Source organism: Primulina tabacum, chromosome 12 (genome assembly GCF_025594145.1).
Source record: "Primulina tabacum isolate GXHZ01 chromosome 12, ASM2559414v2, whole genome shotgun sequence".
NCBI lineage: Eukaryota > Viridiplantae > Streptophyta > Magnoliopsida > Lamiales > Gesneriaceae > Primulina > Primulina tabacum.
Window position 1 is genome coordinate 1884025 of NC_134561.1, and position 18641 is coordinate 1902665.

The following is an 18641-nucleotide window of genomic DNA, read 5'->3' on the forward strand; positions in this document are numbered from 1 at the left end:
AACGGAAGGCAATAATGAAATTCAAAACACATTACTTTTGAAATGTTAAAAAATATTTTTATAGAATATTTGTCCAAACACATATTTACTGTTAGAATAACTTTTAAAATATTTTATAAATTTTTTGTAAAAAACACTTTTATAAAAACATTTTATAACTAGTGGTTAAAACGGAACCATGATGATTTTAAATCCAAATCTTTCAATTCAAATATATCGATTAAGTAAAAAAAAATTGTAGTAAAATTTTAAAATACTTAATGGGTTCAAGCTCATGAGATTGAACTTGCAAATACATTTATTTTCTTTCAAATTTTTATTTTCTAGTAATTTGCGAACATATTCAAATATTAACTCGAGCTAGAAATATTTACAAAAATATTCTTCATATTGGGTCATATTCGGTTCATTTACACTTGTAGTCTTAAACAAACAAGTAACTTTGTTTATTTCACAAATTTCATCATTTTTTTTTACTGGACCACCTGCCACACAACAATCTTCTACCACACGTTAGCGATACCAATATCCGGTGTCATCACGTCAACATTCAAATAAGAAAGTTCGAAATTACAAGTGAAGCAAAATCAGACCAAAACTGATATTTTAGCTACATAAAACACCGAAATCACAACAATCAAGCCAAGTTACATGACGAATTCCGCAATTTTTCCAAAATATCAAAACCAATTATTTGAAATAAAAACAAATCAAATTTATATTACTCGAATATTTGCCTACACGATAGGTAAGATATATCAAATTTTATTTTTTTTTAAAAAAATTTGTTTTGGACTATTTCAACTAAGTTCAAATAACATATTTTAAGGCATCGACTTAGTCTTGGTTACATTTATGACTCCAATAATAAAGTTAAATTACGCGTAACTCGGACTTTTACAAATCCCATAAATGAAATATTTCTTTTTTATATTTTAATACTTGTAATATTTAATGTTTTGAACGTACGGGTCAACGTATACACCAAATTTAACCAAAATTTTGTGCCTTCGAATTGTTAAAAACTATTAAAATTATTAATAATAAATACTATGCATTAAAATTTAGAGCATGTCTCTTGTGAGACAGTCTCATTAATCTTTATCTATGAGACGCATCAACCATATTGATATTCACAATACAAATTAATACTCTTAGCACAAAAAATAATATTTTTTATGGATGATCCATATAAGAGATCCGTCTCACAAAATACGACCCGTATTTTTAGACCAGAAAATTTAGCTCAAATTCGGTAGGAATAAAAGCTCGAGATCTTCAAGCTTGGCTTGGAATACTTTAACATGTTACCGAATTATTCAAGCTATTACTCAAAAAGCAAAAAACTCTAAAAATTTGAAATATATTTATTCAATATATAATTTTATTATATCAACGAAACATTAAAGAACGTGAACATATCGCGAACTATGAAACAAAATAATTTGGGCTTGAATTCAACTAGAGAAAAGTTCGAACTTATTTGAATTCAGCTCGAATTCGATAATTTTAAATATAAATAAAAAAATTTCGAGTCGGCTCGAGCCTTGATTCGTTTTCATTAGTAGTTGTCATCAGTATATCATTATATGATCATGATGTAGGTCAAGTTTAAGAACAAATAAATTATTTTTATATGCATATATGTGTATATATATGCCTTAAAAAGTACCTCATAAGCGTGTTTTTATGTTTAACAATTAAACACACGCCTTTGAACCTTGTGGTACTGTTAAGGCATAAATAAAATTTGATATTGATTTAAAAAATTAAATCAAGTTGAATTATTAAAATCATATTAATTTAAAAACCATTAATTATCATATATTCCATAAAAAAATTAGTAATTCAATCATTTAAATATTACAACAGTGCAAGCGTTACGCTTTTGTTTGCTCATTCGGTAAGAGCAAAAACTTGTGTGAGACGGTTTCACGGGTCGTATTTTGTGAGACGGATCTTTTATTTGGGTCATCCATGAAAAATTATTACTTTTTATGCTAAGAGTATTACTTTTTATTGTGAATATCGGTAGGGTTGACGCGTCTCATATGTAAAGATTCCTGAGACCGTCTCACAAGAGACCTACTTTTCGGTAAGGGCAATTATTGCTCCCGAACAAGTTCAAATATTAAAAGTAAATTACAAAAATAATTCAAAAAATCCTTAATCATTCTAGGGACTTTTCGATTTTAATTTTTCTTTCACAAATTAATTATATAATTGTTCTTCTAAAAAATATAATTGCACAAACTTTTAATTTGGTATTAATGGGAAAACTTTTGGTCAACATAAACAATCTCTAAAGACCTGGTAAATTTTTCTATGTATCATTTGAGAACTGAAATACACACACAGTGGCCGCGTTGAGTAGACTAGTTGACTTTACACAAATCACATACATATAAAATATACCCCTTCAATTCCATTTTTCATACCAAAATCAAATCACAAATCTTCACAATTTTGTTCTTTCCCTCCAAAATTTAACTCGATTCGTCATTTCAACTATATTAAAAGTTGCCAGGTCGACTTCTGAATCATACGATAAATTACAACACTGGGATCAACGAACAGTGTTACGATTTGAGTATCGAAACTTTCAAGCCGATATATATAAACCACGTATCGAGAAAATGCATTCGAAGACAGCAAGTGTGATTCCCAAACCAAGACAGCATGTCTCTACAATGATGATAGAAAAAATCGTTAACATCGTTAAAAAGACATTCGGGCGTGGTGTCAACAAGAGCCAAACAAAACCATAAGGATCACATCTTGGGAACTTAATTATAGATCAAATCAAATTGTATTTAGTATTATTATTTTGTATTGTACACTTCGACAAATTTTGCATCGTATAAATTTTTTTGTACCATTAAGTTCTATATATGAGTATTTTTTCTTAATTGGTGGAGATTATGTTAAATAAACTTTCCAACCTATCATATTACAGCCTAATATTTTTATATTATAAATTTATTTATATACGTATATGTATTTAAAATTTTAAAATACTTTGTGTTATTTGAAATATCCTATCTCACATAATGATATGGTGATTGGTGACGATGTCGTCCGATGTTAATATTTATGTGATTACAAAAATTATTACGAGATCGTATCATAGATAAATTATATGAGACAAATCAATATGTTATTTAATGTGATTGACGAAAAAATATTATTTTTCACAACAAAATGTAAAAACTTGTGTGAAACGGTCTCACGAGTCGTATTTTATGAAACATATATCTTAGTTGAGTCATCTTTATGCTAAGGCACCGTTTGTCTCGAGTACTTATCAGTACTAGTATAAATAGTCCTATCTTACCACTTGTTCTGTACAAGTATTATTTATCTTCGATCAATCATATTATTAATCATTTATCTCACATCAATCAAATTCGTAATTATTTATCTCACATCAATCAAATCAATAATATAAAATACGATATTACCCTTAATAAATAATATTATTAATATTTTCAACAAGGACAAAATAGTAATATCATATTATCTCAAATTTAATCAAATAAATCAATCAAATCAAACTCTATATTAACTATCATTTTCTATTTATTTTATTATTACAAAGTATTACTTATCCCTGTACTATATATCTCATACCATGAACCAGAACGAGAACGGTACCTAAGAGTATTACTTTTTATTGTGAATATTGGCAGGGTTGACCCGTCTCACATATAAAGATTCGTAAGTTATCTGTGAGACGCTCTCACAGAATACTTATTCTAACAAAATTATTATCGTTTAGGAGCAGAAATGAGTCGATTTTTGCTTGTAAAATTTGATAATTATCGAAGATTTTGATTGTGTTTTAGAATGAAATCTCAATTAATACATGACGATGGCTTTGTAGTCTATTTGACGAGTTCGTGGCGGAAACATGTCTAAGTTCATCTTGCATGCAGCCATGTTTGCAGCGATCTTCCCGGTGAATCATTTCAACAGACAAGTTTTGAGCAATGATTGGATCCTTGGATTCTTCGGATATATCCAATCCACAGCAAAGCAAAAGCAAATTTTACAAGTGTGCAACAAGAAGACACGCCCCTGTCATCGGAGAAATCTAGGCAATTCGTATCTGGTACCTTGCACAAGGTTTTCAAAAAATGGATTCTTTGATGTTATCTAACTTATTTTCATCTGCTTCGTAATCATCTACATTGTCGCTCTTCCATGGATGCTTTCTTTTTTTGTTACAAAAACACCCAATTCAATGCCCCAGAAATATTCCCTCCCTGAAGCACGAACCGGAGTCGTGAGGATCGACTAAAAAACGAAATGAGTGAGCTGTAAAGTTGGGAAAAAATTCAGTCCCTATATTTCAATCTTGCCCGTTTCTTGGATCCCTGTTTTATTTATTTCAGAGGTTACTTTGAGTCCAAGAAATGAGTAGTCAGAGAGATTAAACCAGAGTCGGTGCAATCTTTCAGATTTCTCGAAGTTCGTTTGAGAAATCAGTTGAGGGGTGCATTGAACTCAAGTAAAGTAGTAAAGTTTTTTCAGGACTCTGATTCCTTTGATTGTAATTTAGATGGCATCATCCGTTGAAAGGAGTAGCTTCATTAATAGGAGCACTCCTCTCATGCCAGGGCGCGTTGTGATTGCGTACGATGCAACTAAAATTCAAACAAGTCAGGTGTTCAGAGACACTATTACCAATATAAGGAAGCAGGATGGCATGATTCAAGAAGGGGATACTATTACCGTGCTTGGAGTGTTACATAAAGTACTTCACCCTAGTAAGTATATGTAATTTAAGAATGCTGCAACTATTAATGCGAAAAGCACATTTTTGGGATATGATCTGAATCATGATTTATCAATAGTATGCTGCCTTATAAGATGGCAACAGTTTGCTCGAATTGATTTTTTATTCTTTACAGAAGTAAACAAGTAACAGCAACTTGATTGATGAAAAAAATTAGCTTTTATTATAGTTAGTTTAAGAGTTAGCATATGGAAAATGTGGTAACGTTGATGGCTTTGACAAAATTGTGTAATGGGTAGAATTGTTTGAAAATCTTGAAATGCCTCTTGCTTAATGCTTATCTTACTTTCACTAGTTTATTCCTACCACTGTGAATTACACTTGCTTTTGGTCCGTCATTTTTCTATTGTCCATGTATTGTCTGGCACTGTGAAAAACTTAGTTAAATTTTAACAGAGGTTTGATTCCTGAGTGGCTTTACATTTTACAATTTCCTCACAAAATAGAAAATGTATCCGTGTTCATTTGGCAAGGAGTAGGCACTAGGTGTTTGTTTTCACCAACTTTCAGAATCAACTTTTCTCCATGGTACAAAATGCTCTTTCTCACATCACACTACCTGGTTCCTGATATTTTTGAACAAGGTTTTGACTTTGAATATATCTTACCCACGTTAAAAAACCAAACCAAACACAGCTTTGAAATTACAGAATCTCTCATCAACGTTCGAAAATTTCTTACCAAACACAATATTGATTTTTGTTTCTTGAAACCTGCTTTCTAAACTTGAATTGCAAACAATAGAAAGGCCTCCCAAGCAGACCATCAACCGCTTGTTTCCGGTTATTTTGTCCAGTAGCTTTTCCATATTTTCTCTCAGATTTTTTAGAGGACATTATGCTACCATATCTAATTCTTTTTTTCTTTTTTGCCTAGGGACTTGTTTATTGATCTACAATTTTCAATAGAAAATTTCTTAGGTAGTGTCGTTTGGTTGGCTTTGAATCCAACCCAACTTGATTTTTTTAAAGAAAATGTTTGAACGTAGTTTTGAGATGTTTGGATATAATTCTGATAGTTGATGTGATGTTTATGAGTACTTTGACTTGGATCGGATAATTTATTTTTCTAACCAAAAATGATCTTGAGAGGGTGAATTTTTTGTGAAGGGTATATACTGATACACTCCCTTATGTCCAAGGCCTTCAAATTCTAAAATGTTAAAACTGAATAGAATAGAGACACTATGAAAACTTGGGACATTTTTGTTACGTAACTGGATATTCATCTACTGCTGTGGAAATTGGAAATTAGCCTTTTTTCCTTTATCTAGCCTATATCAGTTTGTCTATCACAAATTACATACTGGAGAATACACTGCTTAAGAAGGACGTTTAAAAAAAGTTGAACAATATGGTTGAGGGAAATTGGACAGGATTTCTATTGGAGTATTTATTTCATTTACTTCAACCTTTCTTTCATTTTTCATGCTTAAAATATGATATTCAGTCTTCATTATTAACTATTATATCTGCACAGTGGGCTTTCATATGAAAATAGGTCCCGACTCTTTGTTTGGAACACATGCACGTGTAATCAAGGAAGATTCCTCAAGGAAGCTTGGCGCATTTGTAAGCATGGCTCCAGCATAGCGCTGATGAATGTCAAGGCAATGGGGTAATTAGAACCATCATGTATCTTTGTTGCAAAATTGAAGAACCCTAAATTTGTTATGCTGAATATTTCTATTTTGTCATCTAAAGAAACCTCAGATGCAATTTTGTGTTGAAGTTAACTCGTGACATTTTCTTATTCCAAACTCAAATAAAGTCATTTTATAGATGTTTACTAATTTCAAGGTGCCATTTAATATCAGCTAATTGATATGGAAATATTAAATGACTTTCTGCTGGACAAAATTTAGCCAGGCAGCGGCCTTTGTGTAGTTGGTGAATTTTTGGCAAATCCAAAATAAATGGTCTAAAAGCCTTTGAAATTTTCCAAGGTTATAATTCTATTGACAAAATATGATCCCTGTAGGGTTAATTTACTTGGACTTTTGGGAACTTAATGAATTTAAAAATGGACTCGCTCTGAACAATGTAGTGTAGACCGAGTTCCCTGTTTTGGAACGAGCACCGTTTTTTCAGTTTTCTAGTTTCTTGGGCATTAGATTTCCCATTCGTACAATTGATACCTGATGACAAATCAACATGCACTAACTCATAGCATATTACTTTAAATTTGGTTTTATGTCAAAAAATCAAAAGGGTAGAATGGATGTATTTTTACATTGCATCAACACTAATGTATTTTTTATTTAGATAAGTATTGAAGTCAAAATTGCTGTTGGAGCTCCGGTGGAGAAAGTTGTCTTACAAGAAGTCACTGCTTCAAATGCAACCTGGGTTGTACTTGATTGGTAAGATCTGATTTAACTCTTTCATTCTCATCTGGCTTATTTGATTATTTGCTATTTATTCGATGTGGCCTGTAATTTATTAATTCTTTTATATCCATAGATTTATTTTTTTGTTATTCATTTTGATCTTAGATACAACCGTGGAATTGGATATATCAATGTGCATATATTTATATGTGCAGGTGCTTTGTTTGTTTCTGATAATAGCCAACCATATCAATATAGTTTGTACAGTTCCTTCTGTCTTCCGAAACGAAAATATAATGGAACATAAAATTTTCTTTTCCTTTTACTTTTTTCTCCAATTTTCTAGGTACAAAAAGAGGCTTGGTATTTTAATTTTTAATTCATCAAACAATGAAAAATGGGAATGAAGATTGATCGAGGATATAAATGGTTGAAAATGAGATTCAAAACCGATTAATGGAATTATTAATGCTTTATCTTGCTACCATACCTTTCTTTCTATTGAAAATAGTACACTCGTTAGTCGTTAGATTTAAGTTGAAGATTAACCACGAATGTCTTAATTCTAATATAAGAATTCTTATGCTGAATTCAATTTCATTTCAGTATTCATAAGCATTGCAGGTCAATAACAACTGTTCGGCTCTGAACCAACATGTTGAAGTTTGATAATGAAGTGAGAGAAATCTTTATCGCAATTTAATGTCTTTCTTGATGAAATTTCTCCTTTCCCATGTGGCTCAACCAAATGATAAATCGACTAGGTTGTATGAGATAAGAAACTAGCTGTGATTCTATGATTCATGAAGTTCATATGGGTGCCTCCAGAATGATGGAATTGGTAATACAAATAATTTTTTAACGCAAGTAATTGAATAGAGCCGCCAATGATGTCTGCATATTTTATTTCTAGTGGATGAGAGACCGACTATCTTTCAAATGAAATTTTTAATACATGGAGGTTACTTGCTCATGCAGGATTTTATCCTGAAAGAATGTGTGCGGAACTTGTGCGCTATCGTGTGCATAGTGTTATATTACATTTTCTTTTACATTTCAAATATATCACATCTCTCAAAAATTTACTTTTCACTAACAATGAGATGCAATTTCTGATAGATCTTTTATTTACTCAATAAGTTTTTTTTTCCATTGTCATTTTCGCTCTCACATATTCTCGGTTGATCTTTTTCGCCTGAGCATAATTAGTACTTTACCTCCATATATTGGTAATTTAAAAATATGCTCACTATTTTAACAAAGTTGCATTGAGTGCACAGATACAATCTTTAGCCTCCCCAACATTGAAAAAGTCATCCCCCTTCTATCAGTCACATCTTTTAACTTTTGTGATTTTCTAATTCAGAGCATTTCTGAAAATTATCTTTCACTCCTTTGAATATCCTGGGTAATCTAGTCAACTTTAACCTCAAATTTGTGATGTCTGTAAATTTTTAATATCTTTTTACAATACCAGAATTCCTGTTGCATTCACATTATTATGTTTCAACTGCTAAAGAAAAGAACTGATGTTGGGAGTTCCTTTACCTTTACTTCGCGCAATAAAACGAGCTTCACATTTTCTTCTCTCAATTTGTTTCCCTAAATTTTGATTAATTTATTAACTTGGTCAGTAGATAGCTTGATTTTGATACTGGATTTCCAATTAATTTGATGACAAACATTTAGTTTGGCACGTTTTTAGGTACTTCCTGAAACACGTACTCTGAAATTATTTCAGTGGATAGCTGATAATTTGCTATGACAGGCACCTAAGAAAGGAACTGAGGTATTACCTTAAACGCGTGCCTTGCAAGGTTGCATTGGTTCTTGAAAATTCGACCTTGGATGTTATGAGGCCCTATTGTTCTGACAGTGCCAATGGTGTTCCGAAACATAAATTGGTGTATTCACTATCCAAGCCTGTTTTGGTGTCGCCAACTGAAGATATTGAGAACAATGAGAGGTCCATCATTTCTTCTGCTGGTCCTGAAATTATGAACTCTATGGAAGATACTGAGATTAAGAAGAGTATCTTGGTGACATCGCTATCTTGTAACTCCAAGGAACCTGATTTTTCCATGCAAGAAGAATTTGGCTCAAATTCTCCGAAAGAAAAATTAGGTTGGAGAGGTTACTATATACTGAACAATTTGGATTTTACATGCGCGATCTTGGTGCCTTGCTTTAATTTTGTCCGATCCAAGTTTTTTGTGTCATCTCTGCTCTAAGCTTAATCACAGTATGGAATCCATCAGTGAACTTTCTATAATATCACTATTGAAATTTGTCCTAGTCATGAGGAGACAATTTAACTAAATTACTTGGGTTTTTTCACGCTCTTTCTTTCGATCCATGGAGGGTAACTGAGTAAAATGTAATGTCATGTCTCCTTGCCTAAAGAATTGTTAGTTCCAGTTCTTTTCAAATATGTTGGTTGGTGTTATGGTTCATACTGTTTCTCGGTGAAACACCTTGACAGTACAAAATGAGGTGCTTGAGCTGTCTATTTTTTCTATCTTCAGTTTATAAACTTGTTTTCGCCATTATGACTAAAATATCATAACTAGGAGCTGTCCTGAATTCCGCAGGTGTTGATGCTAAAATGAAAAATGAATACTATGATTCTTCCCCGGTGATGCTAGAACAGCTAAGTCTGCCAAGTTATTCTGATGCCCCTTGTCTTTGTAACGATAAGAAGATGGAGAGTTTTCAAAATTCGATGGATTATGTTGATATTGAGATAGAGATTGTTACAGTTGATTGTTCATCTGTAAATGCAATGAAAGGTGGGTATGGAACTGCAATAATGGTCCTGATCTTAGCACCATGCATCTTTATGACTGTATTAAATACTTTCCACAGGTAGCAATGCTGAATTACTAATTAAATATGATGAATCTGCGCCTGTTCTTGGTACGTCTAGTGGATTGGAAATGGAATCGGGTTCTATGAGATATAGCTATTCTGAGATAAATATAGCAACAGATAATTTCTCACCTGATAATCTACTGGACGAAGAGGGGTATGGAGTTGTATATAAGGGTCAGCTCGAGAATGGTCAGCTTATTAGTGCAAAGGTGCAAAAGGAAGCAAATACACAAGGGATCCCAGAATTCCTGAGGTTTGCATGCCACAAAAACATCCAGATGTTTCTTGGTTATTGTTGCAATGAAGACTTTAACATCTTGGTCTACGAATTTGTCTGCAACAAATCACTTGAGCAGCATTTACTTGGTGAGCAAATTTTCTGTATGTGGAAATGAACTAAGTTGATTCCCTTCTATTCTTAGAACGAACCAATCTTGTACTCCTTTGTTTCATTATTCAGTGGTATTATGATGCAGATAACACAGAACCTGTCCTTGACTGGCACCGAAGACATTCTATTTCCATTGGAATCGCTAAAGGTCTGCGTTTTCTACATGAAGAGTGTCGGGGAAGTCCTATAATTCATGGTTACTTGAGGCCTTGCAATGTATTGCTCACACATGACTTTGATCCATTGGTAAATCATTCTTTCCTCTATACTGTGATTTTCAATTTTGTTTTTTTTTTGAAATTTTTTATGGTCTAAGACATACTCAACTTGATCAAGCATAGTCATAGATAATTTCAATCTTTACGTAATACATTTCTCCCCGTTTTTTTTGTGTCCGATTTTCTTGAATGTCATAATCTCCATAGCTACTTAGATCTCTGCTTCTATGATATAACGGATTTAAAAGGCTATTATATTTCATGTCATTAAGCGCTATTAAAGGACATGATTTCATTTCTTGAACATTTTTTTGAGGTTTCTTCATGTTTAATTAGAATTGTGTTCATTCTAATTCATGTACAGCTAGGAAACTGTGGCCTCACAAACTCGATAACAAGCAAGGATAACAAATCGACAACCAACCACGCCACCTCTATTGCGTGAGTATTGGTTCCTATCTCATAATGAAAAATATAGCCGCATTTCCATGGATATCAGTGCCCCTTGATTGTTATCTAGTAAATTATCTCAAGTTTTTTTTTCTGTTTTGCAGTTATCATGCACCGGAGTTTGCAGAGAATGGAATCTTTTCCATTAAAACTGATGTTTATGCATTTGGCATTGTTCTGATACAGTTAATAACAGGACAACGGTGTGAAATAGCGGATTTATCGAGAAGTAACAATAATCAGTCCCTCTTACAGTGGGTAAGTGTGGCAATTTTTTCGGCTGTTGCCCATTTTTTCCAAACAAGTTTCAAATAAAGAAAATTTTCCTCAAATTTAATTCCTATGGTAAAATCGATGAGTTCATATTTATCTATTTTTGCTGCTCGCGTTTTTCGTTGTTTCAGGCATTGCCACTGATCCAGATGCTTGCAGTAGACGAGCTTGTTGACCCTCGACTTGGGGACTCATATAGCATTTATGAACTGTACAACATGGCTAATGCTGCATGCTTATGTATTCAAACCGAACCGGAGACACGCCCATCCATGGGAGAGGTGAAATATGATTCATTGAGTACATTATCTTCCCAAAACTTTCTCAATTGAATTTTAATTTTGTAAATAGTCTTGTCTAGTCTATACCTGGAAAATCAAGGTATGTTACTTTCTTATCCAAAAACAATCTTAAATATGAGAAACTATTGCATTACAACTTGCTAAAAATATTTGATTTTTTCGTATATAGCACCAGTTTTCGGTTCTCTGTCAGCATTTTAAAGATTTTCCTTTGTCCAGGTTCTGCGCCTTCTTGAGGGAAAAAGCTCCCCATTTAGAGCACTTGACATGACAAATGAAACAGGACATTTCATGCGAACAGACAATATGTAGATTGACAACCTGCAGTTGTCCATATATTCTTTTATCATCAAGCTCTCATGTCACAATTTATTTATTATGGTTCAACCAGATCAACTAGTTGACAAAGTTGGAAGTGGAGAACTACTGGTAGCTATTTGGCCAAGATATAGATCATTAGTTGACATAATTGTGTCGTTGATTTTCTTGAACATACATGAGTTCCTTAGATTCTCTAACCTAATTAAAGAACGCCCTGGATACAGAAACTTGTACTTTTTTGGATGATTCTTCTTCGACGACGACGACACTGGTCTGTATTTTCAATAATATTAAGTGGATGTTAGCCACTGTTTGTCCGTTTCTTTACTTTCTTGATGCTTGCTACTGTGATATAGGGCCATTTACTTGTCTCAGTTTTGTCATTATTGAAACCTTATATTCCGACAAAACTGTTGTTTCCACTTCGAAAATTAGTGTTTGGTGTTCTATGAGCTTTGTGATCAACAATAATCGTGATGAGCATAGCGGATTCTTTCATTTTCGGAATTTTGGCACGTCGGGGTATCAAAATATCCTATTTTGGATTTATACATGCTTTGTTTTTTTCGAAACTTTATTTCAGAATGGTTTGATATTTTGGTGCCTGATTGGACAAAATAGTCGTCTAGATAAATATGCGGGGAAAAAAGATTTGAAGAGCATGATAAAAATATATCATGGGACACTTGGATAAAAGGCATTTGAATGACCCATTAGATATACAATATTACATGATGGGATTAAATCTTTGATAGTAATATCGTTGCTTCCCATTTTATCTTGAATCAGATTCGATTATTTTGTTGTTTATCAACAAATCGGATCACCCAACTTGGGAATTAAATCAGATCGTAATTAGAATTTGATGCCCATACAAGTAGATATGATCTTTCTCCAAGCAAAACCCTGCTTTCCTATGCATATCAGTGACAGCCATGGAAGAGCCGCATCATGGCAAGAGCAGGGAAGTTGCATCATGGTAAGAGAAGAAAAGCCGCACCATGGGAAGAGCAGATCCATGGAAGTGCTGAGCCATAGCTGAGCATAATCATGGATAGTCGAGTCAAACCCATGTGGATACTGCGATAAATATAGATAAAGTCTCTTAAACGTAAAACACATGATACCTTCAACGTAGCCAACCCGACCCGATCCGACCCGATCCGACCCGAACTATTCCAGACCCTAGCCCATCTACAAAAATGTAAGGCTCATAACTGATGTAAGGAAACCAAATAGCCTAAGACCTTGCATAAAGTCTAGGCTATTCTCTACTTGGAAAAAAGTCTCACAAGATGGAATGCCTTAGCATCCGAGTCTTAGCAGAGTTTACCCAGCCGAACTCCTGGCATGGTTTGTCGAATAGTCGAACTGAAAGTACACCGACCCGAACTCAAACAAATATGGCGATAAATAAAGTCTTATCCATATAAAATTCTTGAATACATCTTCTATGATAAGGAAAGAATTACGAGGAAGTCGAGATACACTATTCAAATTTGCAAATTATCAAATATAATATAAGATCAGAACAAATATTGTATTTAGGGAACTTGCCTTATTAAATTTCTTTCCATGCAAGGTATCTAGCTCATCTCATTCTATAGATACCAGATATGCTTTATGGTTTTTACACATTCATATACTTTTATCACTAGCACTATTATTCTCTCACACTTAAGTTTGCTATCTGGACTGACTTAAGCATCGGAGAAGCAACGCCAGAAACACTTCTGGCACCCTCTATCGTTTGTTCGTCCGTGCGGATCCACACTGAAGTTCTGCTTGGCCCATACCTGACCAGGGAGCTTGACCAACTCAATTCAGCAAGGAGAATTGTATTTGGCTCACCAGACCGAACCTAATATATATGAAATATTTGGTATCATCAATTGGCGCTGTCTGTATAAACTTAAAGAAAAAGAGAGAAGAATCAAAGAGGAAGTGGAAATATGGTTCATCGTCAAGAGAACCTATAAAACGAGAATTGTGAGGATAAACACCAAGAAGAGGAATACCATGAAGAACAACCTCAAGGGAGACCGAATAAGCCGAACACCTCATCTTGCTCTTCCATATAAGAGAAAATTTTGGACTTCTTCGGAAAAGCACATCTTGGTCTTCCACATAAGAGCGCGTTCTGGTCTTCCTCCGAACAACTCATCCTGTTTTTCTGCATAAGAGAACGTTCTGTTCTTTCTCGGAAGAGCACATCCTGCTCTTTCTCAGAAGAATTCATAACGGTAATTATTAGAAGATTCAATTCTAGTCTTCATCGGAAGAACACATTATGGACTTCTTCGTAACATCACATCCTGCTCTTCCACATAAGAGCAAATTATGGACTTTCTCAAAAGAGTACATCCCGGTCTTCCACATAAGAGCATATCTTGGTCTTCCTTCGAACAGCTCATCACGTTTTTCTGCTAAGAGCACATTCTGGTCTTTCTTGGAAAAGCACATTGTGGGGCCCTTAGCTCCTAATCGTTATTACAATGCAATCTGATTAGGGTTAACTAATTACAACGGAAAACAAGGTTTAAATTTTCTTTATAATGAGCCCAAATCATTTTATTTGAATACTAAAAATAGTATTTCATCTCACGTCATAAACATGCCCACACGTAATCAAAGCCAATCACATACAATCAACTCATATCCTCGGGACATGCCCCGGTATATAGATACATATACATATATACTGGGAACAAGACATAAACATAAAACCTCAACCCAAGCTGTGGCTCCCTCCAGAAGTACCCTATCCGGTCTCCTGATATCCTGGAGTACCTGCCATTGTTCACACACAAAGATAACAACAGTCCCCCTTGGGGGTGAGCAAAGCTCCGTATGGAACAACCAATCATATATACCACAAGTATCTAAACAATGATATATGGTATGCAATGCATGTATGTCGTGGATGTATCAGGTCAAATGCCTATCCACTGAGCACATGTCAGAATCAATCGAATCGCTATCAAATCAATGCTCGAGCTGGCACACCGGCCAATATGGGATACTCGTATGATAGCGTCGGCAAAGCGCCATCAAATCCCAAATCTCATATCCAATCATACGGGGCCACAATTGTCTATGCTTTACGGGTCATATAATACCGGCATAGCGATTGTGTTCACAAACCCCGGAATCCAATCCAATCATATCAAGGTATCCAAGGATCATAGCTCAACGTACATGTCATGTATCGATGTATGCATAAAATGGTGTGTGTTAACAAAACATTTATTTTATACATCGATATCTCAATCTCAATGTCATGTATGTCACATCAATCAACAAATAAGGCATATAGACACATAATCTCATTCCAATCAATCAAATCAATCCGACATATATTATATAATACAGATACCTGTCGTATGTTACCCGGTCGCAACATACCTCAATTCTTCGTTTCCAGTTGATGTAGCCTGAAGATATCGATATTACACTTTATCTACATCAATAACATACTCATTCCAATCAATAACATACTCCAAAATAATTGATATGAGTTTCAAATATCATTTGAAACTTCAAAAAATTCATATCAAATCAAAATCATATCATAATTCAATTCCGACTTCGAATATGAGTTTCTTGTCGGTTATTCTACTAAATATAGGAAATTCAACTTCAAATACATGCTATTCCAGCACTTTGATATTTAGAGCTGCTGGAACTAGAAGAAAATTACCTCAGTCAGAAGCCCTCAACGCGAAGATTACAAATATATAATTTGTTTCGCGTTTGGACAGCGTTTCGAAGTCGATTTGGACGGAAGAAATCGAAATCTCGAACTTTCCTCTCGAAACTACGGTGAAGAAATGAAGAAGAAACAAACAAAAATCTGATTCTTATCTCCACCGCTCTCGCGCTCGGGCGGTAGAATTCTCGCGCCCGAGCGCGAGACATTCTGCCCCCGGCTAACAATTGCACCGCGCTCGGGCGGTCACAAATTATCGCTCGGGCACGGCATGTTCTGCCCGAACACACATTCATATATCCTGGCGCTCGGGCGGTCATTTTCTACCGCCCGGGCGCCACATGTTTTGTACAAATATGAATTTTGTACTATATTGGCGTCCGGCTTCTCCCCTCGAGCTCTTACAACGTCAACTCATATTCAATATTCATTTTCTCAATTTCATTGTCATAATATACATCAAATACATAATCACATGACAATTTCATAAATTATCGATAATCACACAGGATTTCATAAATTATCGATAATCACACAGGATTCTTAAAAGATACTACTCCTTTGGAGATCTCTCATCAAGTCAGTCAATCAAACTCTCTTTTAATTTTGGTCGTGTTTTTATAAATTTGCTCAGATTTATCTAATGATATTTTATGTTATTTTGCTTAGGTCATTATTACACTTTATTACATTGGTCATATGGTTATATCTAAAACATCCGACGTGGTAAAGTTATTCAATACAATAAAATATAAGCCCAACACATGTTGGTCATCTCACAATAACGTCCCCAGACATAAAACTTGTACAAAATTCCAGCACAACCTGGCCAGTTTCAAAGCCCAGCACAAACCTTACATTAAATCAAAGAAGCTTGGCAAAGTACAAAGCCCGATTAGCTCGACATTTTAAAAGCCCAGCACAACCTGTCACATTACATTATGTCCAATGAAGCTTGGCAAAGTACAAAGCCCGACCAACTCGGCACTCTAAAAGTCTAGCATAGCCTGAAATATTACATTAAGTCCAATGAAGTTTAGCAAACTACAAAGCCCGACCAGCTCAATACTCTAAAAGAATAGCACAGCCTGACACATTACATTAAGTCCAATTTAGCTTGGCAAAACACAAAAGCCCGACCTTCTCGTGACATACTTAAGTCCAACTGAGCTTGGCAAAAAATACAAAAGCCCAACATAGCCCGACACATTACGTAAAGTCTAACGGAGCTTGGCAAAATACAAAAACCCAACCTGCTCGGCACATACTTAAGTCCAACAGAGCTTGGAAAATTACAAAAGTTCGACCAGCCCAAAACCCAGGACAACCTGGTCAATTTAAAAGTCCAGCAAATCTAGCAGAATAAAATTTCAGCACAGTCTGGCCGATTTAAAAGTCCAGCACATCCTGGCCGGTTGAAAAAATCTTCCAGAACCTGGCCATTTTGAAAGCCTAGCACAACCTGACCGGATAAAGAATCCTGAAAATCTTAGCACATTACAATGCCTAACTAACTCGAGAATCTATAAAGCTCAGTGTAGAGTTAGAACCGGAACACCTCAGCCAAAGGTCCCGCTCGGGTAAATTGTTCAATACTTAGTAAAATTTTAGTAAATTTTTCTTACTTTCTATTATAGCTCGGGCAAAGGTCTTGCTCTGATAAATAGTTCTTTAGTAAAATTTTCAGTACATTTTACTTACTTTCAATTAAAGCTCGAGCAGAGATCTTGGTCGGGTAAATAGTTCAATAGTATAATTTCGATAAATTTTACCTACTTTCAATAATAGTCCGGACAGAGGTCCTGCTCAGGTAAATAATTCATTACTTAGTAAAATTTCATCATATTTTACTTACTTTTGCATTACGGCTAGATCAAACATCCTGCTTGGGCAAACTACTCATTACTAGGTAAAATTTCTGTATTTTATTATTACTCGTCAGATACTCCGCTCGAGCGAGAACGCATTAGCAATGTTTCATGGTGATCAAACCATGTTGGGGTTTAGAGCTATACTTGTGTGGGGACTACATATGAATTAACAACATCACCATACAAATCTATGGTTTGGATCGACTATTGCTTAAGACATTGAGAACCTAACTCGAGGCTCGACCAGACCCAAAAAATTGGTCTAAAATTCATACTTCATTTAGACCATAAAGGATGAGGTACTATTGATGCCAATATAAGCAAGTCTGATATTTTCCAAAGCAAAACCCTACTTTCCTACGCATACCCGTGCCGACCATGGAAGAGCTGCATCATGGGAAAACAGAAGAATTGCACCATGGAAGAGCAACATATCAGCATAACGGGAAAAACAGAGGAGCAACATCATGATAAGAGCAGAAGAGCCGCACAATGGGAAGAACAAATCCATGGAAGAGCAGAGCCATAACCGAGCATAATCATGGATAGTCGAGCCGAGCGCATGCTAAAACTACGATAAATATAGATAAATCTCCTAAATATAAAACACATGATACCTTCAATGTAGCCAATCCGGTCCGAACTAATCCAGACCCGAGCCCATCCAGAAATGTAAGACTCATAACTGAAGCAAGTAAACTAAAGAGCCTAAGACCTTACATAGTCTAGGCTATTCTCTATTCGAGAAAAGGTCTCACAAGATGGAAATACCTGAGCATTCGAGCTCTTAGCAGAGTTTACTGAGCCGACCTCCTAGCAGAGTTTACTGAGCCGACCTCCTGACAACATTTGTCGAATAACCTAACTGAAAGTACATCGACCCGAACTCAAATAAACATGACAGTGAATAATGTCTTATCCATATAAAAATCTTGAATAAATCTTCTTAAATAAGGAAAGAATCCCGAAGAAGTCGGAATTTACCATTCAAATTTATAAATTATCAAAGATAATATAAGATGAGAACAAATCTTGTATTTTAGGGAACTTGGCTTACTAGAGTTTTTTTTCCATACAAAGTATCTGGCCCCTGCCAATCTATAAATAT

General features: G+C 34.7%; 1 long non-coding RNA gene and 1 pseudogene across 1 annotated transcript in view; one reads left to right on the top strand and one right to left on the bottom strand.

Moving 5' to 3' along the window:
- Positions 1-18641, bottom strand: part of LOC142521402 (uncharacterized) — a 93651-nt gene that overhangs the window by 2078 nt on the left and 72932 nt on the right. The window lies entirely within an intron of this gene.
- LOC142521082 (uncharacterized) lies at positions 3801-12296 on the top strand (annotated as a pseudogene).